Genomic DNA, 6,629 nt, shown 5'->3' with positions numbered 1-6,629 from the left:
CCCATTGGCCAGTACCCCGGAGACTACTGAGTCATCCTCTGCCCCACAGCTCAGAGCAGAGCATGAACAGGGAATGGGTGTGACAGGTCACAGTGGTGACCCACACATCACGTCCTCACTAATTTTATACAACTCTTCTACCTTGGCATGAGGCATGGGATATTGAGATTCAATTTGTTCTGTTTTTACGTATATTTGTTTTTAAGTGTATTCAGGCTACTTGTGCCTCACCTTGGTCAACTGTTGTATAAATCTCTGTACAATCTGTGCTCCCATTTGTTTGCTTCACTTGCTAAAGAAAGATTATTTCCTTGAGCTTGGAGGACTTGGTAAGCGTCTTCATCCCAAACACGATTCGTTTCTTCAAGACCTCTAGCGATAAAGGGCAGAGGCTGTCTAATGTGCATCTGCCGTGGGCTGACCTGGCCACGAGCTTGTCTTTTTTCTGCCTTTCTCAGAAAAGAGAATCAACAAAGAAAAATACCAGTACTCTTCCTCTGGTCCCCCCTTTAAAATTTTAGGGGCGCCTGGGTGGCTCAATTGGTTGGGCGTCCGACTCTTGATTTCAGCTCAGGTCAGTATCTCAGGGTTGTGGGATGGAGCCCCACATTGGACTCCATGCTCAGCAGGGGGTCTGCTCTAGATTCTCTCTCTCTCACTCTCCCCTTACCCCCTCCCACTCATGCGCGAGTGCTCTCTCTCTCTCTCAAAACAAATAAATAAATCTTTAAGAAAAACTTCAACTTCCCACCATTCAGATACTTCTATCCTTCTGCCCTATGACATTACTTTTTTCTTTAGGGCTTATCACTATTTGACTTACCATATATTTTCCTTGTTGCATATGCTGATTGTATTTTATTTTATCTTATTTACTGTCTGTCTTCTCAACCAGAATATGAGCTCCTTGAAGGCAGGAAATTTTGACTTTTGTCATTGCTATGTCCCCAGTGTCTAGAGAGATGTCTAGTACACACCAGGTTTTCAACAAATAATTGTCGAATTAATGAATGAACTGAATGGAGAGGACTCTGGTTTATTGGATCCCAGCTAAGGGTTACCATGGTCAACATTTTCTTGTTAGCAAACACCACGTTCCAGGCCAATGTCTACGTTCTCGAATGAAGGTGATTGGTCATGGATGCGAGCAGTGTCCTGACAAGGTAATCTGATTGTGTTCCTCAAAGTTCACTTTGCCTAATTCTGGCCACTTTAGATGGGATAGAGACCTTCCTGGTCGTGCCATGATATTATTCTCCACAATTATCCTGCTCGGGTACACATACAGCCTGACTCCTGAGTCTAAAATTTGTCAGTGGAGGAAGGCTGCACGGTGGTACCCATTCTCTTGTGAAAGGTCATGCATCTTTTTTCAGTAGATTAACTTTTTATCTCTTAATGGTGTTAAGGAAAAGGTTAAAACATCTAACAGATGGGATGTGGAAGGCTTCCAGGGAAGGACATCAATGTTTCCAACATCAGTCTTAACTCCAGAAAGTTCTTAATGATCGTGGCTGCAGTTCAGGGGATCGGAATGAGAGCGTATCATGGTAGCAAAAATAAAACTTGTGTAAAGCAGGGTGCTAGAGCCTCCCCCTGAAAGCTATGAGCTCTGTGGGCATCTATGCTGTGGGATCAAGTTTGTAAGCCCAGAGGACTCTTAGGACAAACTGAAAAATCTCTATGCCTTGTTAGCAGTTGAACAGTGTTATTTGTTGTAACTACCCTGGTGCACGTAAGCTGAGGACAGATGGACAAATCAGGACAACTGAGTTTGTAAATAGTGACTCTGGAGTCTTAAAGGAGTCAGGGCTGGGGAGGGAGTCTTGACGGAATCAGGAACTGAGGTACTTTGCTTAGATAGGGAGCTTAGTTGACAGTATAGGCTAGGAGTGCTCCTACCCCCCAAGAACTGCTGCTCCCCACAGAGACCACCCGCCCTCTCTGGGCAGGAGAGGAAAGGCACCGGGGCTCGGCTACCCAGAGGGCTGAGGGGGAGCATCTTGGAGCTGCCATTTACTTACCTTATTATTTGCTTAATGCCTGTCTTCCCAAATGGACTACAAGTTCCATGAGGGCAGGACCTATGCCTAGTACAGGGCCAGATTGTAGAAGGAGCTCAATAAATTGTTCTGGAACAAATAAAGGTGGGATCAAATAAATGAATGAAGATTCCAGTGTTAGCCAGGATTCTGTCTCCCCAGGCCCCATTTAGGCTTTGTCAAAGCTTGAACATTCAGTTCTCCAGATGGCCTCACACATGACAGGAGGACCCCCTCATCCTGATCTCTCCCAAATTCCATCCGAGGCCCGTGTTTTCCCAGACAACTCATCTATAAGTTCCTTGTGGGCTTTCTGACCCCTCCTCAATGCAAAGTTGGCACAACAGGGGAGATGACAGTTAAGGGACTCTGGAACCAGTGGAAATGAGAAGTCCCACCCCACTCCTGTGTCCCAGATCACCGGGGTCCAATGACAGCCCTGGGTGGCCAGAGCTGCCAGTTCTCTGGAGACCTGGTGAAATGATCTCTCTTCTGGAAACTCCTGGGTCCTAAAATGGACCTAAAATGCTTAGGATCTGTTTTGAGGGTAAGAATGAGGCTTATTTATCTAGCTTCGGAAAGAGGCTCAGAAAATGACTGAAGATGAGATATCGGAGATGAAACAGATGGATGCACAAGTTTGCATCAGTAGAAAATGTAGGGCAGCCGCCAGATGCTCACGCCACAACTGAGTGGCTTGTCAGACGGAGCTGGGCCCCAGCCAGCCCAGTGACCCCTCAGAATGGCAGGGGTTGTGGCGGGAGGCAGGACCCCCAAGACTACCGACCTCCCTCTCCTAGCCACACTGTGAATGCCTCTAAGCCTGGGGCCATCCCTAACTCTGTGTCCCCAGCCCGGGACTGACACAAAGTAGGTCTATGGCAGTGTTGAATGAATGAGTAAATGAATCTCACTGGCATCTTTCCCTCTGCCAGGATCTAAGAAAGAAGTATTCATATCAGCATCTGCCTACCAATGTTGGCTTCCTGGCTTCTAACGGGTTCACGTTTTTCACGGTGGGGTTTGGCCCACCACACCTCCCTCCCCTGCGTCCCTTTGCTGGGCAAGTGAGGAAGGGTCTGGGAGCCTTGTGCTCCCAGGAAGCTGAAGCCCTCTGCCTGACTTCACCCTTTCTGACTGTGTGACAGTGGTTGGGTGACTTAACTTCTCTGAGCCTCAGCATTCTCATCTGTAAAATGGATAATATTACCTTGGGAGATTGACGTGAGGATTCAACATGCCCCATTTTAGATAAAGCATTATTATTACCATCCCCACCCTGTCCTCCTCGGTGGGACCAGAGACAGGGCAGACAGTCAGCTGAAGCCGGTAGGATGTTGAGAGAAAACTAAGGATGAAAACATGAGCACATACAGGGTTTGGAGTTCACTCTTTGCACCCAGGATACAGAAAACTCACGAAATCAATCTCTCTACCTAGGTAAGAAGACAGCCACATTCCTTCCCGATAGGTGCCTCTTGGCGAAGCCAGGGCAGGAGCGGATTCCCCCAGGAGGGACAGCATCGTGCAGGCTGCAGTTTTGATCTTCGGGGAACATGGAGCGAGCCTTCTGGTCTTTTCTGGTCTTCCACGAGCCTATCCCCGGCTCTGCTCGTCACTTCAGAGAGCAGTTGCCTTAAGGAACAATATAGCACAGAGTCCCTGGTTTTCTGGCCTGACCTGAGCTGAGAGCATTGCCTCAAGTCTTTTGCTGCCTACGTCTTCAAAAAAGAATGTCCCCTCCCAGAGGAGAGGGCTTTTGCTTTGCACACCTCTAGCTTGGGTTGGCTGGTTTCTCAAAACACCTCTAGCCCTTCAAGAAGCAAACTGTCTATACTCCCACATTTACCCAAGAAATCCGTGAAACTTGCTCTGGGTATTCGGAAATGTTTTCCAGAGGGTATTCTTTGCATGACGACTACAAAATGCTATTCCGGGAAATGGAAGCATCTTCCCGGGAGGAGGGGGGAGCACCTAGATGCGAAGGAACGGCCTCTGGGACATCACCTTCCTCTCCCTCAGCTGTGATCCCAGGGATTCCTGGCCTGTGAATGGTTCCGATTCTTCTGATTTGATTTCTTCTACCCTGCAGGGGACAGCATTGGGCAAAGAACTGTGGAATTCGTGTGATAAAAGAAGAAACATTTGTTTCCAATTATCCAAATTATTGTTTGCTAATTGAAGTACAAAAGGGGTATTTTTTTTCTCTTTTGGTTGGTATAAGCATCCCTTCTCTTAAATCTCTTTGATTGAACAAAAATGCTTTTGGGGTGTTTATTTTAATCCATACATCATTTTCCTGATTAGTAGTTGCTCAGTAACATCCTTGTTCATGAAGCAAGCTTTAACCAGAGCTCAGTTTGTCATCAGAGTTGCAGAAATGGATCTATGTTATATGGACCCCATTGCATATCTGTCACACTGGCTGGATTTTTAAAAATGTGGTTATCAGTTTTGGGGACAAAAGTGTATCTTGCCCTATGCTATCATCCTATAGGTTTTCTCATAGAGAGAGTCTTTTCTTAGGTTGGGTTTTCTGGAAATAGACTCTGAGATGGACACCTGCATGCAGGGCATGTTCTCAGAAACACCACCTGCTGGGGAGTTGGGGGGGGCACAATGTTGGGGATGATTCTTCAGAGGTGTTCCAAACTGAGACAAAGAGGCTGGGCTTTTGGGACCCAACGCTGATCAGGCTTTGGATCGGAGCTGTCAGGGAGGGGGTATAACCTTGGGTGAGGTAGCTCCCCTAAGTCCCCAGAGAGGGAAGCAGTTGTGAGCAGTTAGCAGCCATCACTCCAGGGTGGGATGGGGTTGAAGGGGGCAGGGAATGAGCACCTCCATCCTGAAGGGGCCCCCAGGTAGCAGGACACCACAGCATCCACTGCGCCCATATAACCCCAAACGTCCTTTGCGCGCAAACCACGGACTGACACCCACTATTTTTGAATACGCATCTGAAAAGCCAGTGGAAACCTTTCCAGATTCAGGTGCTCGGACACTGCGGTCCTCAAACTCCTTTTAGAATGGAACTCTGCAAAGCCAACGGTCGCTTTGTTTATTCTGGGCAGCGCAAAGAAGTTGTCTCTGAACTTCTGCCAGTGATCGAAGGAACCGATGATGTAGAACAGTTCCACGGGCCATCTCCTTCCTGCCCATCATCTATCATCCCAACCCTCAACCTCTTTTCTGAGTGATGATTGCACCCTAAACACATAAAATTAATCACCACTCGAGGCCAGCCAGGTGTCTCGCCTCCAGAAATGATCTCGCTGCAGCAAAAGAACAGCTCGGATCGGATAACGTCTCGTAATTTCACATAAAGAGCACTGGGGAGTCACATGGGAGCCCCTAACAGGTTTTTCAAAGTTCTGAGAAGCAAAGAGCCCTCTCTGGCTTCATGCAAAGATCAGGTGGCAGTTGTTGGAGGTAAAGGCCCTGTTTCAGGTAAAGAAGGAACATTTTGGCTCAAAGCAGCGCTAATGAAATCACCAGCTTCTGACAAAAGAGAATGCTTGTAGGGCAGAATCGGGTGCCCACACAGAGTAGCTCTGTTCCTTCTAGAAACTTTATGATGGCTTCGCAGAAGTCAGGCACAGGCTGGGGAGAAGCCCTCTGACTGCACACTTAGCAGCAGATTATTACATAATCCAATGAAGCCCTGATTTTGAAATTCCATATGACAAGCCCTGCTTAGCTTAACAGTGGCTGAGAGTGGCAGTCTCTTGTATCCTGTATGTATATTTTATTTTAACTATGCGGCCCTCTGGCAACGTCCTGTACGTTTCAATCAATCAGAAACTCCATTTGCCTGCTCCGTGTGGAGTTCAGTGCTTCTGAGGATTTGGCAGAGAGAAAACAATCACGGAGATAGATATAAAAATGATTGTCTTAATCTAATCACGTGGCATTTCCAATATCTAAATCCGGGAAGGAAGCACAGTCTTGCAAGACACAGAATGCAAGATCCACAAACACCAGGGGGGTTTTTGTTTTGTTTTGTTTTGTTTTTACCAATGCTCTTGGCCTCCGTTTTAGATTAACAGCAAATCCTTATAACTTGGCTCTAATTGAGAGCTTAGCTATTGCCATTAAGTTCCTTTTCAGGAACAATGCTGCCTATGCGACTGCCCTTACTGAGAACATTCTCCCTCTCTATCAGGAACTATCCAAATGGATGAGAATTAAGACAAACACTTTATAAAATAACACTCCCCAAAGACAGGTTGGCATGTTTGATTAAGAGAATCCTCAGATAGAGTCTGTGAATAAAATAAAGCCATCCTAAGAGTCTTGGGCTTTGCCTTGCATAAGTCTGCATTATAATCCCACTCTCCCCACCCCACACCTTCTCTCTCAGAGCCCAATAAATACGTTCTCAGCACACTTGAAGCAGAAGAGAAGGAAACTGAGTCTCAACAAAATGACCCGTGTGCCTCTTCAATCTCCATCACCTTGCCTGCGTGAAGTCCTTCAGAAAAGCCAGACACACAGTGGGGGTCTGGGAGGGCAGGGCAAGTTTGGCTGCATCCAACCTTGGCCCTTCTAATGCAGAGTTCCCTGGGGGAGGTGGGGGGCGGGGGACGG

The sequence above is a fragment of the Zalophus californianus genome, chromosome 17, assembly GCF_009762305.2.
Source record: "Zalophus californianus isolate mZalCal1 chromosome 17, mZalCal1.pri.v2, whole genome shotgun sequence".
NCBI classification, from domain to species: Eukaryota; Metazoa; Chordata; class Mammalia; order Carnivora; family Otariidae; genus Zalophus; species Zalophus californianus.
Note: the sequence above shows the minus strand (reverse complement) of the source record.